Source organism: Glycine soja, chromosome 4 (genome assembly GCF_004193775.1).
Source record: "Glycine soja cultivar W05 chromosome 4, ASM419377v2, whole genome shotgun sequence".
Classification (NCBI taxonomy): Eukaryota; Viridiplantae; Streptophyta; class Magnoliopsida; order Fabales; family Fabaceae; genus Glycine; species Glycine soja.
In genome coordinates, this window is record NC_041005.1 from 20,804,810 (window position 1) to 20,822,051 (window position 17,242).

General features: G+C 33.0%; 1 pseudogene; it reads left to right on the plus strand.

Moving 5' to 3' along the window:
• The first annotated feature begins 13,336 nt into the window (after window positions 1-13,336).
• LOC114410666 lies at window positions 13,337-16,611 on the plus strand (annotated as a pseudogene).
• Window positions 16,612-17,242: the final 631 nt, after the last annotated feature.

Below are 17,242 nucleotides of genomic sequence, written 5' to 3' on the forward strand. Positions count from 1 at the left end.
GACTTATTTCTTCCACTCTTTTTTTTCCTTTTTCTTTTCTCTCTTGTTTTTCTTTCCACAACTTAAGGGATCTCAACTCATCTAATATCTTATACAAGGGGTCCTTAGGAGTAGAACCCTCACCATTAACACTAGATGAAGAATGAAGACTCATGTTGGTTCCTAAGTTGTGGTTCTTTCTTGTTGGGGGTTTGAAAACAAAAGGTAAAAGAAACTATGGTTGAAACTAGCCAAAATAAACACTAAAAGAGGTGTGAAAGATAAGGTAAAAACTAATTGGTAAAATGCAAGCTATCTAGGCGGTTTGAAAATGGAAGGTAAAGGAAATAAGCTATGAAAGTAAGCAAGAAATGTAAACTAGGCGAATCATAAGAGTGTTTGGATGACCACATTTAAGGTTCCCAACAAAACACTCACAATCCTAAGGGAAAATTGCCTAAAATTATTACACACAAATGGAAGTAGGGTGACCTATTGGAGGCTCCCAACTTACTTCCAATGAAAGGCCTTTTTGTTACAAAATTTGAAAGCAATGAAAGTAAGTAAATTGTCAATTACAAAATTACAAAAAGGTCCTCAATTTTGGTGGTTGTTCTCTCTTTGGTGATTCACTCAATTTGGATTGCTTCTTAGTCCAATAGCTCTTAAGGTGGTTTTCCCCTTGCTTCTTGACTTAAATTCTTCAAGGAATGGCACCAATTCTCCTTTCCAATTCCCTATAAGGCAACTCACAAACAAGGAAACAAAGAAACAAGCAATAACCAAAGACCAAAAAAATGAAATGAAAGCTAAACCAATAGAGTTTTAACAAGACAAATTTTCAAGGATTATTCAACAATTAAAGCAATGAAAAGCACATAAAAGCAAGCTAGGACTCAAAGAGAAACTTAGAATGGCTCTAGAGTAGAGTAAAAAAAACTAAAAAAAAAAGACTCAAGAAACCTCTAGTTTTGGCACTTGTTTTCACACTAATTTTCAATTGAAATTTCAGAACTAATATTTTTATAAAATAGGCACCAATTATAGAACAAATTTTGAGCCAAAACAACAAGCCCACTTCCCTTTCACTTTTTTTTTCTTGGACACTGATTTTTCTTCCAACTTGTGTGATTTTTCTTATTTTTTTCCTTTTATCCAAATCTCTTGGTTTTTTTAAATTTTTTTTTCCAGATGTTTAGAAAATTCAGTAAAAATTTCAGCTCAAAATTAGAAGTGACCAATTCTCAGTAATTTATACAAGTTCGTATGTTCAAGATGCCAGCACCAGCAATTTCAACCTAGAAATCAAGAGTAGCGATTTCAACCTACAATTTGTGTTTGCTTATGCTCAATTATCTTGAATAACACAGTTCAAGAGAGCTTAAGACTTATTTTGATTCACAAATCCAGCCAAAACTCAGCACCACAACTCAACTTCATCATAGGCATCATGTAGGAAACTTAGAAAACAAAAAAAAAAGTTCAACAACAAGATTACTTCTAGGAATTGATTTAGAACATGTTATGAACTAAATAAATGCATGAATTAGACTCAAAATTCAAAAGATAGATTAAGAATGACAAGAATACATGAACAAATGTATCTAGAATTTACACAACAAAATAAAAATTCAACAAAAACTTAGAACATAATGTGACAATTACTATGACTAAACATGACTCTAAGACAACATGGATTAAGTGATTTACACTTAGATTTTTGTGTTTTTTTTTTCTAATTAATATTTTGGAATAAAATTTAGATCTAAAGGTTCACCACAAGAATATTATGACTGAAAAATGATAGAACCTAAAATCAACACAAAAACATGATTCAAGAGTAGATCTATAAATTTTGATACATAAAAATGCAAGAACAAGTGTAGATCTAAGATTTAATCGGTTTATTTTTTTGAATCTACTCTAAACAGCACCAAACCACAAGAAAATGGAGGATATACATGGATAATAAAATGAATAACAAGGAATTAAAGTGAATTGACCAAACAAAAAGATAGAGGAAGCAAAAGAACATCACCTAGATGAAGATGCTCTTGATACCACATGATGTAGCTCCATGTGGAGCTTGTAGGCCTTGGATCTTCTTCATCAATGGAGTCCTTTGCTTCTTGAAGTTTAATGGCATTGGAATGGATAAGGAGAAAGATGATTGGAGACACCACTTCAATGAGAAGATGAGTCTAGAAGAAGCTCACCACCATAGGAAGCCATGGATAAGAGCTTGAAGGTAGGAGAAGATGAATGGAAGGAGAGGGAGAGAAGGAGCACGAAATTTTGTACCTAAAAAGAGGTATGACCTTTAAAGTTTAATTCTCAAATGATCAAATTTGAAAAATGCACACACATGACCTCTATTTATAGCCTAAGTGTCACACAAAATTAGAGGGAAATTTGAATTTTTATTCAAATTTCACTTGAATTTGAAATTGAATTTGCGAAGCTAAATTTTGGAGCCAAAAATTCACTAAGTATGATTAGTGAGTTTCAGTTATGGTTCAATCCACTAATCCAAGATCAAGTCCAAGATTTTCCCCTAAATGTGCTTAGGTGTCATGAGGCATGTAAAGCATGAAGGACGTGCACAAAGTGTGACTATATGATGTGACAATGGGGTGTAGCAAGCAAATGCTCACCTACCCCTATAAAATTTAATTGGATTGGGCTTCTCCCAATTCAATTAAATTTATTTCCCAACACACACATCAAATATTCACTTAATGCATGTAAAATTACAAAAATACCCCTAATACAAAAACTAGTCTAGGTGCCCTAAAATAAAAGGGTTAAAAAATTCTACATTTCTAGGGTACTCTACCTACATTATGGAGCCCTAAATACAAGGACCAAAAATAATGAAATCCTAATCTAATATGTACAAAGATAAGTGGACCCAACCTTGGCCCATAGGCTCAAAAATCTACCCTGAGGTTCATAAGAACCCTAGGGCCTTCTTCAGTAGCTCTAGCCCAATCCTCTTGGAGCCACTTACTCATGGCTCTAGTAACTGGTCTCTTCCTAGGGATGATTGTATCACCAATTTATCCGCAATTACTACATAACCATCCTAGTAAGTGAAAAAAAACAAACATAAAAATTGATAGTAATAAAATATAAAATAAAACAACAAACACAAAATTCAAAAAAAAAAATATTACCACTGGATGTCAAGGATGATGCACATCAACGTCTGCTTTATCAGGTGCCGCTACCGCCACCGGTTGTTAAGGCACATACCCTGGCTATGCTGGAGTCATAAATGGATGCGAAACCATGTAGAACAACTCCATGTAATTTGACGAACACTGGCCAGGCACTACACAAATTTGGCCTACAGGTGCAATATAGTCACCGAACTGCATCCACTAGCATCCATTGCTTCAATAGAAGCCGGAGGCGCTACAGGATATGGCGGAAGGGTTTGGATGTACCCAAACTATCGTACAACTCTCTTCGGTTAGTGAATGATCGTCAAGGGACCCCATCTGAGATGGTCAAAAAACAAGGAAATGGCCTCAAATTCTCTAAATGAACGGTGGTCACCATATGGAATTTAGCACACAACATCAGGGGTCGGTCTGTCCATATGTCTATGATATGTCGACACGGGTAATGCCTTGCCAAAGGTCCATCGGCATGCACATGGTCTCCACTCGTCATAATCCTCGACAACTAGGGCAGAACCAACAGATGAGAAATGCTCGTAGATCCAACACTAAATATATTTTGCAAACATATTCATTAAAATAAGCAAAAACATATAATAACCAATGCCAATGAAAAAAAAAATTATTAACATGTGAACTAACATGTAACAAAGTGATATATCCTGCAAGCTACCTCATTGTGCTCTTTGACACCTTATTTAAATTATCATACATATGCACTAGTACAGCAGCGCCCTAAGCGTAAGTCCCACTCTGCATCAAATCATGCAATGCATCCATGAATACCATGTGCACGTGTGTGACACTCTTGTTAGCAAAGAGTGTGCATCCAAGCAGATGCGTCAAATACGCTCGTGCTGCTACGATCCAGTGACATGCCTTGATTTTTGTCTGATACACGTCTCGCAGCCAGGATAGTCAAACATAAGAGCCATGACATTAAATCGTCTCAGCTCTTGCCTCTGCAACGCTAACCTCGAGTAATTCCATCAACATATCGACAATGTCATCGACATGAAGTTGCTCGAAGCTATGGAATGCCTCTACGATAGGCAAATGTAGCAACAACGCCACCTCATCCAAGGTGATAGTCACCTCTCCTACGAGCACATGGAAACTAATAGTTTCCTTATGCCGGTGTTCCACAAAAGCATAAATAAGTCCTCGATAGTTCGTATCTAGGGAACATGCAATCAAAGGACTTAGTCCGTGGGCAGCCACAAGACCTTCAATCTCTGGAGTAGGCCTGCCGAACTTAGCCATCTTCCTTCCCTAGGAAGATAGCTTCAACTCAGCATATTCCTGCAAACAATAATATCGATCATGTAACAAAAAAATAAGTTCTAAGCTACGTGCTTTATGATTTTTAAGATTTTCATACCTCTCCATCCCAGACTCTCAAAGCAAAGCGATTTTCAAAATCTCTCAAAACTGATGTGTCATGGGATTCGCCTGGAAAACCCTCAACATTAGTAGCACCTTCTTCAACAGGTGGTTGTTGCTGCTCTTCGTTTAATTCCTCAGCGACCGTAGGTGGATCCTCAACAACACGCGTCTATTGTCACTGCCTACAGGCAGATGCAGTAGGCCTTTGCCGTTGGGACATCATTATCATCATCACTAGCCTCTCCTCTCCAGGGCTTTTCCTATTGCTCGGCCTAAAACCCGTCCGAGACCTCTAGTTCTAACCATTATCTGCATAATATTTTTAAAAACTAACAAATTTAAAATCTTTTAAATTTTGGTTTCAATCATTTTTAAAACAAACAATTTTAATATATTTTAAATTTTGGTTTCAACAATTTTTCAAAACTAACTAACAATTTTAAAATATTTTAAATTTTTGTTTCAATCCTTTTTTTATAACTAACAAATTTATTATCACTTTTAAATATTTGTTTAAATATTTTTTAAAACTAAAAACTTTAAATTATTTTAAATTTTTATTTCAATATTTTTTATAACTAACAAATTTAATATATTTTAAAATTTGGTTTCAATCATTTTTTAAAACTAACAATCTTAATATATTTTAAATTTTAAATTTTGGTTTTAACAATTTTTATAACTAAAAAATTTAATATATTTTAAAATTTGGTTTCAATCATTTTTTAAAACTAACAATCTTAATATATTTTAAATTTTAAATTTTGGTTTCAACAATTTTTTAAAACTAACTAACAATTTTAAAATATTTTAAATTTTGGTTTCAATAATTTTTTATAACTAAAAAATTTATTATACAATTAAAATATTTGTTTCAATATTTTATATAAAAAATTTAAATTATTTAAAATTTTGGTTTCAATATTTTTTATAACTAACAATTTTAAATTATGGTTTTAATATTTTTCATAACTAACAAATTTAATATATTTTAAATATTTTTTTCAATTTTTTTTAAAGTTAAACAAATTTATTATTACAATTTTTTAAATTAATTTTTTTTTTGCAATCTCATTACTAAATTAATTTTTTAGCAATCTAATCCAATGTTAGTCTTAGCAATCTAATTACTAAATTATTTTCAATCTAATTATTAAAAGAATTTTTTAGCAATCTAATGTTAGTTTTAGCAGTTTTTAAAATTTTAATTACTAAATTAATTTTTTTATAAAAAAATCAATACTTAAAAAATAAATTAGTAAATTATAAAATTGCTAAAACTATTACAAAAAAGTTACACTACAAAAAAATTTAAAAAATAATTCCGAAAAATATATTTAGAATTAAAAAAAATGAAAAAAAAAACTCATACGAATCAACAATCCGTATGGCTTTTTTTTCCAAGAAAAAAGTCATTTTTGTTCTTTGCCAATGATTCAATTCAAACCACGATTCAAACAATGAATCAAGCAAAACATGAAAAGAAGAATAACTTACCTCGAATGAGAATGCTTGTTGCACGAATGGAAGCAATGAAGAATAGGGAACGAAGAAGATGAACCAACAAAGAAGAAGCAACAACGAGCTAGCACTGAAGGAAGAAGAAAAAGATCTAGGAAGAAGAAGCGTGTACGAAGGAATGTGACTCATACAAACAAGTCACTTTTTTTTATAGTGAACAGGTGAAGCGAATTTTAGTCCTTTCACCTTGGTTGTTGGGTGTCCCAACAAAAATGATGGGTGTCCAAAACAACTGCGGGCATCCAATGGACCGTATTGTGAGCCTAGCACAGTATACAAGTCTCATCTCGACCTGAATAAAGAAGGAAGGAATTCAAAACCATTTGGTTATTTTCTTTATTTGGAGGTTGCTCTTGTCCTTGTATTCAAGGAGTATGTGAACCTATCAAATTGGTGCTTCCATTGATTATTCTTTGCCACCATGCCCGTTCCAAAACCAACTCAGCCAGTGCGAAGAACACAATGGTGCAAAAATTATTTTATTTTTTATTTTCATAAATGAAAATTTAAATTACTATACTATCCTTGAAATAAATGAAACATTGTTTTTGGTAAAGATTGCTAATGCGCTCCATCTGAAAAGAGGTTTATAAAGTTCCAAGGGAATGAAAGGGGGAGGCCCGAGCTCGTCTTTGATGATACTCATACATGTATATACATGTTATTAGTTAATATTAAAACACTTAAATATAAATATTTTTTATTTTTTTTATCAAACTTAAATACATAAATATTCTTTATAAATATTTTTTATTTGTACTTATATTTTGGAGTATAATTTTATTTATATTTATATTTTAGTGTATTTTAATTTGAGTTTATATTTTAGAAAATAATTAAGAAATAATTTTTTTTTGAGTTCACAAAATTTATTTATAGAGAATTATTCATGGACATTTTTAATTGTGTAGATTTTAGAATATTTGAATAATTATAATAGTTATAGTTATATTTTCAAGAACATATTATAATAAAAAAATTACAATAAAAATGTTTGTTAAAATATTTTAAATTATTTTTTATTTTTTATTTAAAAAAAATACATGGATATCCACGGATATAACACATGACAAGTATTTATATGACAATGTGAGTAAATGGTGATTGCTTATGTTTTCTTTAAATAATATGACACTTATAATGTAAAATTATTTTGAACATATATATAATTAAGTAATAAGACGCTATTTCTTTGATATTTGTAAATATTTACGGATACCTATTGTCTTGTAGAAACCATTAACATAAATGGAGGTTGATATAAGGGAAGTGCTATTCACATCGGTCTCCCAATCCCGCTGTCGTTCAAACTTCCAAATACAAGATAAATGTAGAAGTTAAAATGATTGTTAAAATAAAAAATTTATCAAATCATTTTTTTTCTTAACTATCATTATTAATATACTAAAGTATTTAATAATGATCATTTTAATATTTATTAAGCGTAAAATCACCATTAACCGATAATATTAAGCGTAAAAAATGACCGATAAATTTATTATTCTAATTCGCATTTAAAAAATCAAATGCCTAAATTAATCAAGACTATCATTGGTGTAAAAGGAATTTAAAATTAGTGAAAAATGTTATATATAAAAGGATTATTACTATTATTATTCATGTTTTTTTTTTCATTTTTATCTCATTATTTATTGCATTTATTATTTTCTTTCTCTTTTATACTTTTATCTTCCCTTTATTTAAATAGCCAAATTCATCTTTAAAAGTATACTGCAATAATAAATTGGTCTCTGACACATGAAAAACATAAATTTAGTCTTTAAATATACAAAAAAAAAAAAATACTAGTGATACTTTCTTTTCAACACTCTCCTTGTAATTGGCTAAATTTTGTCAAAAATCACTAATTTTAGTGGATTTCACTTATCATGTAATGATTTTCTCTCTTGATTTAGATATGAGATCCACCAAAATTAGTCATTTTAAAAAATTTCAGTTAATCACAAAGAAAGTATTACTAACATTTTTCATGCGCAAAAATTATGACAAATTAATTTTGTCGTTAAATTTGTAAGATCATGTTTAATGACCAATTTGTCATTAAACTGTCTATAGAACTAATTTATTATACTTTTTGCATATTCAGAAACTAAATTTGATTTTTTGATCTTTCAGGGATCAATTTATCAGTGCCTTAGACTTTTAGGGACTAATTTTGCTATTTTTTTTTCATTCATACACCATTTTTTTTAGTTTACTTTCACTATTTTCCTATATAAAAATTTAAAATTATTCTATAAATTATGGTTTCCATATGTAAAAGAAATTAAAGAGGCCTTCAAAAGAGACAAAAGAAGAAGAAAATCGAAAGCAAGAGAGAGGAGTAAGTGTACACTAAAGTCACACTGTTGGCATTGGCATGGGCACTCTTTTGTCTTCCTTCCTTCCCCTTCACTAGCATAATCGAAAAGTCAGAAGCAGAACATTTCCATTTCCATTTTGCGGAGCACCAAAAGTAGCAACGACAATGGAATGCATCGTGAAGATGAAAGACAATGGTAGCATAGAGAGCCACCATGAAAGAACCTGTGCTTGCCATGGATGAGTGTAGTGTTGTCCAAGAAAGCTTGCAAAGAAAGCTAGAAATGAAATATAGAACTCGTGCCTACCATGGATGAATGTAAGGCTAACCGAGGAACCTTGGAAAGAAAACAAGAGAGAAAGTAAATAATGTGAAGGAATGAATTGCATTTAATTGAAAACTTACACATAACAGTTGGTTGTTACAGTTTATATAGTTAGTTGTGATAATAACTAACTTAACTAACTATGCTAACTCTAGATACAAGTTTTCTAACTCTAGTTACAGACTTAACCAATGCTAAGAGTCCCTCTCAAGATAAGCATGCATATCGAACATTCCTAGAAATGTATATCAAACATTCCTAGCTTGGAAAATAGAAACTGAAAAGCACCAGGCATTAAAGCCTTAGTGTATATGTCTGCTACTTGTAGATGGAATGGGAAGCAATTTTACAAGGTCATTCAACATCTTCTCTCGAACTATGTGGCAATCAATTTAAATGTGCTTTGTCCTTTCATGAAACACATGATTCATAGCTATATGAAGAGATAATTTGTTATCACAATACAAGGCAACAAACTTTTGGAAATCAACTTTAAACTATTCCAACAGATAGGTGAGCCATTGTATCTCAAAAGTAGCACTTGCTAGAGCTCGATACTCAGCCTTTGATGAACTTCTAGACACAGTGGCTCGCTCTTAGATTTCCATGAGATCAATGAATCACTAATGTATATTGCATAGCCAGTGATAGATCTTTAGGTGTCAATGCAACCTGCCTAATCTAAATCATTGAAGCCTTTTAAATGAGCATTACTTGTAGTAGAAAGAAAGATCCCTACCTCGGGAGTTCCCTTAAGATATCTAAGAATTCAAAAAGTAGCCTATTGATGAGTTGAGGTAGGAGCAGTGACAAATTGGCTTAGGTGTGCACAACATAAGTAATATCTGGCCTTGTGTTGGTATAGTAGATTAACCTGTCAATTAATATTTAAAAGAGGAAGCATCTTCCATTGAAAGAAGAGTTCCTGAATGTTGATGCAACTTGGTAGTATAATCAAAAGGTGTAGATATTGGCTTAGTGCCAAGCATCTCAACATCAATCAAAATGTCCAGGGCATATTTTCTCTGGCATAGGGTTGATACTAATAGATTTTCTGGCTACTTCAAAGCCTAAAAAATACCTTAGATCACCTAGGTCTTTTATCTTGAAAGCATTGTCCAGTAGTTGTGTAATGCTTTGAACCTTAGTTATATCATTACCCGATAAGACAATGTCATCTACATAGACCAATAGAGTAGTGATTGTTTTGTAACCATGTTTAAGAAACAGTGAGTGATCAGAAGCACACTGTTCGAATCCATGTGAAATCAAGAAAGATGATAGCTTGGCAAACCACTACCTACTAGCTTGTTTCAGGCTATACAGAGACCTTTGAAGTTTGCAAACTTGCCTGGTTTTGCTACTTGCATTCCTTGAGGAAGAGTCATGTACACCTCCTCATTTAGATCACCATGTAAGAAAGCATTGTTCAAATCCAACTGCTTAAGATGCCACTAATTGATAGCAGCTAAGGCCAATAAGAGTCTCATTGTGGTTAATTTTGCTACTGGGGAAAAGGTGTCTAGATAGTCTTGTCCTTCCACTTGAGTGTAGCCCTTAGCTACCAGCCTTGCATTGAATCTCTCTATGGACTCATCTGATCTGTGTTTGATCTTATAAACTCACTTACAACCAATAACATTCTTGTGTTGAGGCAAATCAGTGAGAACCCAGGTATTATTAAGTTCCAATGCTTTAATCTTTGTATTCATTGCTTCAACCTATACATTATCCTTCGAAGCTTCATTATAGGACCGAGGCTCAACACTTTGTGTAATAGATAAAGTGACACTGTGATAAGAGGGAGACAATTTGCTGTAAGAAAGCACAGAACTAAGAGGATAAGGATTAGTACCTATAGAGTGATTGGTAGTAGTTGAGGATGGGTATGAGATATAGAAATCCCTATATTTGCTTGGCCTATGTATTTGTCTCGTAGATTTTCTAGTTGTTTAAGTAGGTTTTTTTGAAGTTGATGGATCAAAATTATTATCATTACACACATGCATGCTATAATCAGTTAGTGATTCATCAAATTGATCAATATAATGAGATGAAGGGGTAGGAAGGACAATGACAACATTAGGTTTACCCTGATCAATGAATGGAAAGCAGTCCTCATAGAAAATCACATTTCTAGAAACAAAAATACTTCTGGTTTTGTGATCAAAAGTAACAAATCCTTTTGTATTTGGTTTGAAACCCAAAAAGAAAAAAGTTGCAGCTCTTGGATCAAGTTTCCTTGTGTTGGCTTCTAGGGTGCTAGAAAAACACAAACAATCACATACCTTCAAAGACTCAATATCATAAATGGTTCCATGTAGTTTTTCATAGGGGGTTTTATTGTCAAGAAAAAGGAGAGGGCACACAATTGATAAGAACAACAACATGAATCAAAGCATAAGACCAGAAAACATTAGGAAGGCTTGATTGAAATAATAAGGATCGAGTCACATTGAGTAAGTATTGATGTTTCCTTTCAACAATCCCATTTTGTTGAGGGGTTTCAATACATGAAGTTTGGTGTATAATTATAGTATCATCATAAAACTATTTCATAATAAATTCTGACCCATTATCAGATCTAATCATTTTCACTTTTAATTCAAATTGCCTTTCAACATTAGCAATAAAGCTCTTTAAATGTGACTGTGTCTCAGCCTTAGAATGCATGAGAAAAACCCAAACAAACCTTGAGAATCACTTCTAGGAAATGGCATTTTTTTTTACCATTTAATGAAGTCACATTACAAGGACCCCATATGTCCACATGTATAAGAGCAAAAGCACAAAAGGAATGAAAATCACTGCTAGGAAATGGCATTTTTTTTTGTTTTGATTGACGACAAGTTTCAGACACAAATTCCTTATCTACTGTAAGCTTAGGATAAGATTCTTTTAATAACAACATTCTTTCAAAAAAAAGATGACCAAGTCTAAAATGCCACAAATCTATGGGTGTTTTATTACATGAAAAAGCTGAAACACTAGAGATGATATGACAAATTGAATCCAGATTTTACTCAGGCTTAATAGGAGACATCTTGAGTTTGTAAAGGCCTTCTTCCATCTCAACTGTACCAATCCTCTGCAGGTTCTGCATATTCTGGATAAGACATTTGTTATTCATAAATGTTAGTCTGCAAGGCAAGGAAGAAATCACTTGGATAATGAGATCAAGTTGTATTGAAAACTAGGTATATATAGGACATTTTCAAGGTACAGAAATTGAGAAAGCTGAATTTTGCATGCATGAGTAGCAGTGGTTGTATGACCATTAAGAAGTCTAATAGTTATGGGACTTATTTTATTGCATAAAGAAAACAAATGAGGGAAGGCAATGACATGATCTGTGGCTCCTGAGTCAAGGATCCACTCATGTTGACTACTCTTGCTTACACTACAAGTAATGGATAGTATACTACCTTTATTGTTGATTGTACCCATTTGATTTACTTGTGAGTTGTTGTGTGTTGTCCCTTGCTGCTGCAGTAATGCCATCAAAGCTTTGTACTGCTAATGAGTTAGCCTTACATCTTCACTTTGCGCATCTTGATTTTGATTTAGAGTTGAATTGTCACCATCTTCTTTCATAGCATTGAGACTGTTGATGTTTGAGCTTTAAGACTTATGGAGCCTATGTCTAGGTGGATAATCATGCTTCCTGTAGCACTCATCAATAATGTGGATATTAAGACCACAATGTTTACAAATCTTGTTTGTTTTTCCTCCTAAGTTCCCTCTACCAGAATTGCTTTGATTGCCTTTTCCTCCTCTAGAAGTATAATTCTAAGGGAAGCCATTTTTCCTATAACACCTATCAATGGTGTGATTGTCTTTACCATAGTAGGTGCAAGAAAATCTTGAGTTTGATGAGTTAGTGCTTGCTACATTGATTAGACTAGTCCCTCCTATTGTTTCATAGCTATTAATATGCCTTTCTTGTTGAGAAACATAAGAGAAAACTTTGACAATGCTTGGTAATGGATCCATTATCAATACATTGGACCTAACAGTGCTGAATTGATCATTCAAGCCTCTAAGGAACTTCATAACATGATCTTGCTGCTTTCTTTCAATAACACTGGTCAAAGCATCACACAAACACTTTGAATTACATGAGCACATTGGGTCGGGCCTATAACTCTCCATTTCATCCCAAATAACATGCAATTTCATAAAGTAGTCAATTATGGTTTGATCATCTTGTTTAATGGAAGCCATATCTTGTTGTAATTCTGAAATTCTCATCAAATCTCCTTCTGAATACCTCGATTTCAAATCCTTCCATATGTCTCATGCATTATGCATCCAAAGGATGCTCTATTTGATTGAAGGTGAGACCAAATGAACCAACCATGAAACCATCACGTTATTGCATCTTCTCCAAGTTGCATGAAGAGGATGACTTGATGGATGTTCCTGCATTGATCCATCAAAAAACTTGACCTTATTATTTGCACTTAATGTAGTAAGCATCGAACGAGTCAAAGAATTATAATTTGTTGAATCAAGAATTGGAGAAACAAGTGTGATCAGTGGATTTTCTCCTAGGTGAAGGTAGTATGGACTATGAACATTCAATGATAGATCTTGTAGTGATTATCGTTGGCCATGATGAGTGAATCAAAACATAAAGATAAAAGATATAAGAACAGAGAGTTGCGCAACAGAGCTCTTGATACTATCAAAGAACCTGTGCTTGCCATGGATGAGTGCAGTGTTGTCCAAGAAAGCTAGAAATGAAACATAGAACTCGTGCCTGCCATGGATGAATACAAGGCTAACTGAGGAACCTTGGAAAGAAAGCTATAGAGAAAGTAAATTCTATGAAGGAATGAATTGCATTTAGTTGAAAAGTTACACATAACAATTGGTTCTTAAAATTTATATAGTTAGTTGTGATAATAACTAACTCTCAACTAATTATGCTAACTCTAGATACAAGTTTTCTAACTCTAGCATAGAGAGCCACCGCTACTTCCTGGGTCGCTGAGAGATGCTCCAAGATAGAGGTTACGATGTCATTCAGCATGCAAACCTTTCTCCCTCCCTCACCGAGTTCTGCTCCCGCTTCGACCAAAACCCCAACCCCCAAACCCTTGGCTTCTGTGTTCCGCATCTCTCCAACACAGTACTTAGTAATTTTCTACTTCCTCAACCACTTATTTTTTTTATCAACAAATGTTGGTAATCAATATGTTACGTTAGTGAAAAAATTCAAACCTATGACCTCCTTATCATCCCGACCCCTATGTCCCTTATGACTCTACTTTTTTTTTATATGTTTCTTCATTTAGGAGGCGACGTGATGTAGCTCCATGTGGAGCTTGTAGGCCTTGAATCTTCTTCATCAATAGAGTCCTCTGCTTTTTAAAGATGAATGGCAACGGAATGGAGAAGGAAGAAAAATGATTAGAGATGCCACTTCAAGGACAAGATGAGTCAAGAAGAAGCTCACCACCATAGGAAGCCATGGATAAGAGCTTGAAGGTAAGAGAAGATGAGTGGAGGGAGAGGGAGAGAAGGAGCATGAAATTTTGTGCCTCAAATGAGGTCTGAACTTCGAAGTGTAATTCTCAAATGATCAAAGTTGAAAAAATGCACACACATGACCTCTATCTATAGCCTAAGTGTCACACAAAATTGGAGGGAAATTTGAATTTCTATTCAAATTTCACTTGAATTTGAAATTGAATTCGCGGAGACAAATTGTGGAGCCAAAATTTCACTAATTATGATTAGTGAATTTTAGCTATGGTTCAGCCTACTAATCCAAGATCAAGTTCAAGATTCTCCACTAAATGTGCTTAGGTGTCATGAGGCATGTAAAGCATGAAGGACATGCATAAAGTGTGACTATATGATGTGGCAATGAGGTGTAGCAAGCAAATGCTCATCTCCCCCTCTAAAATTTAATTGGATTGGGCTTCACCCAATTCAATTAAATTTATTTCCCAACACACACATCATATATTCACTTAATGCATGTGAAATTACAAAACTACCCCTAATACAAAAACTAGTCTAGGTGTCCTAAAATACAATGGTTGAAAAATCTTACATTTCTAGGGTACCCTACCTACATTATGGAGCCCTAAATACAAGATCCAAAAATAATGAAATCTTACTCTAATATGTACAAAGATAAGTGGGCTCATACTTAGCCCATGGGCCCAAAATCTATCCTAAGGCTCATGAGAATCATACGACCTTCTCTTGCATTTCTTTTTGGTGCGCAGGTACAGGTTGTGTTTGTGGGGCCCAAGGAAATAAGAAAAGGGACAGTGAATGAGATATGTAGCCAGATTGTGGACAAGGGAAGCTTGAAATGGCTGATACTCGTTGTTCAGAGTAAAATGACTTCGTTTGCAAAGAAAGACTTGGAGAATTTTCCATTTAAAGTCGAGACTATCAAAGTGAGTTTCTTTGTTACTTACTCCCTTTCCATTAATAATTAATGCTTAATTAAACTTTTTTATGCAAGATTTAGTAATTAGTTTGATTTTGTGCTTGATACAATCAAGGGTAACTAAGAAAATGTGTGGGGCCTTTAATCGTATTTTATGTCAATTTCAATAAATCACATTTAAAAAGTGATCGGATCTTCATCCAAGGGTTGCTTAATTAGTTGTGTCAATGTGTGATTTTTAGTAAATCGGCCTTTATTTGTATTTTATATCAATATATCAATAAATCACATTTAAAATGTGAACGATCTTCATCCAAGGGTTGCTTAATAAGTTGTGTCAATGTGTGATCTTTTAGTAAATGGGCCTTTGCTTAAATCTTAATTACTTATTTTAGGTTTTTAGCACACAATATATGATTTTAAAAATTTCTTGTTTTAAAAAATGATTTTAAAAGTTTCTTGTATAGAAAAAATGATTTTTAAAATTTATGCTATACTGTGTGTTCAAGAATGTCTTGTGTGGTTGACTGGTTAGGGTTTGTTCTAACAAGAAATTAGGAATTGAAGATTCAACAAGTTGATGGATATAATATGTTTGAATTAGTTTTTGAATGAGGAAAATGTTGTGAATTGAAGGGGTATAAAAATGTTTTTTCATGTTCCAGAGTGAATCAAAATATTGAGTTCCTTTAACAATTGCATATTTCATGCCAATTTCTTAGTCCTATGAAGATTTTATATTTTCAATGCAATTTTGTTGAACGCAATGATCAAATTCATTTGATAATCATGCCCTTTTCATTTGTTTGACTTTGCTAGCAGTGTTTTAGTATTTAAAAAAGTATTACTTTTGTGTACGATATATTTGGGCACTTTTAATTTTGTTGTTATGTGAAAGGGGGTTTTAGGTCTATAACATCATAATATTCTTGTTTCTAGATTGATGATTTGCTAGTCAATATCACAAAGCATGTGCTGCAGCCAAAGTATGAGATACTTACTGATGAAGAGAAGCAAGCACTGCTCACCAAGCATAATTTGGATGAGAAGCAGGTAATATATGTTTCTAAACATGCTCTACTACAAAATATTTTGGCGGTTGAGGGGAATGGTTTGGAAATTTCAGAAAATGATAAATCATACATGTTGTATGTGGAAACTAGGCAACTAGCTTAACAACAATATAATGTTACTTAGCTGCAAAATAAATTAAGGTAGCATATCAATGTTATTTTCCTTGTAATTATGAATTAGTTATGTGCGTTCTTATAACTGCTAGTGTATTGTAATAAAAATTGATTACTTTTGAATTGGTTGTGCCATAAATAGATTTTGTATAACTTTTCTTGTTCAGCTCCCTCACATGTTGAAAACTGATACCATAGCTCGCTACTATGGGCTGGAGAAAGGGCAAGTTGTGAAAATCACTCACAGTGGTCCAGTGGTTAATTTTGATGTGTCTGACCGTTGTGTCGTGTAATGTTTCTATTTCAGTACATGATGCAACAAATGACAAATCTGATGTTATATTTGTTTTAAAACACAAACAAAGGGATAAGTCATGGCGAGAGGAGTGTCATTGGTCTTTAGTACATCTATTTTCTCATTAGTTGACATTTATTATGAATCATACATGCGACTAGTTAAAAAAGTGAAATTTATAATCTTTCCTATTAAAAAAGTGAATTATACATTCCTTTTTACATTTGTTTTAAAAATGTATTTCTTAACATGTTAATTAGGCTATCTTTTTAGGTTCATCTTGATAGGCTTAAAGAGAGCTCTATACTACACTACTCTTGAAAGCTATAGAAAAAACTACAAACAAAAGCTAGAGAGAATGAAATAAATTTCATTTTTCTTCATTGATTTTTCAAGAGAATGCAAACCTTATATTATATAATAATTCTAATGGATAACAACTATATATGTGTCATCCACTACTACAGAATGGAGCTTCTACATCGGTTTATGACCATCATCGTAGGGAACATCGTCAAAAGGGGAAGCCGATTCTACGATGGGTGCCGAAGACCATCTTAAAATTCTGAGCATTCTACATCGATCCTTCAAACGAGACTGTCGCAGAATAGTCATCATTCTACATCGGT